Source organism: Octopus bimaculoides, chromosome 9 (assembly GCF_001194135.2).
Source record: "Octopus bimaculoides isolate UCB-OBI-ISO-001 chromosome 9, ASM119413v2, whole genome shotgun sequence".
Taxonomy (NCBI): Eukaryota; Metazoa; Mollusca; class Cephalopoda; order Octopoda; family Octopodidae; genus Octopus; species Octopus bimaculoides.
Window position 1 is genome coordinate 16,542,435 of NC_068989.1, and position 320 is coordinate 16,542,754.

A 320-nucleotide genomic window follows, 5' to 3' on the forward strand; every position below is an offset into this window, starting at 1 on the left:
GACAAGGAAATAATAATTTTATCACCGCCAGAATCGTTTGAGAATCGTTTGTTTACGTAGTCAGCACTTAATGTATTCGGCTGAATGGACGACAACTTTAACATGAAATAAATTGCAATATAATAATTTTTCTTAAGAAGACTAAGAGAAAAAGAAGTTTTAATATGACACATTCTACCAGTGTCCCAAGTTTCAAAGTGTTTCGTTAAGAAAATATTGGTGCCCCCGTTTTGAACTAGATCCCAAATTAGATTAGTGTTTCCTAGATTTACAGTATGTCTAAGAGAGAAAAAAAAACGGAATGGTCTCGACTGGAACAT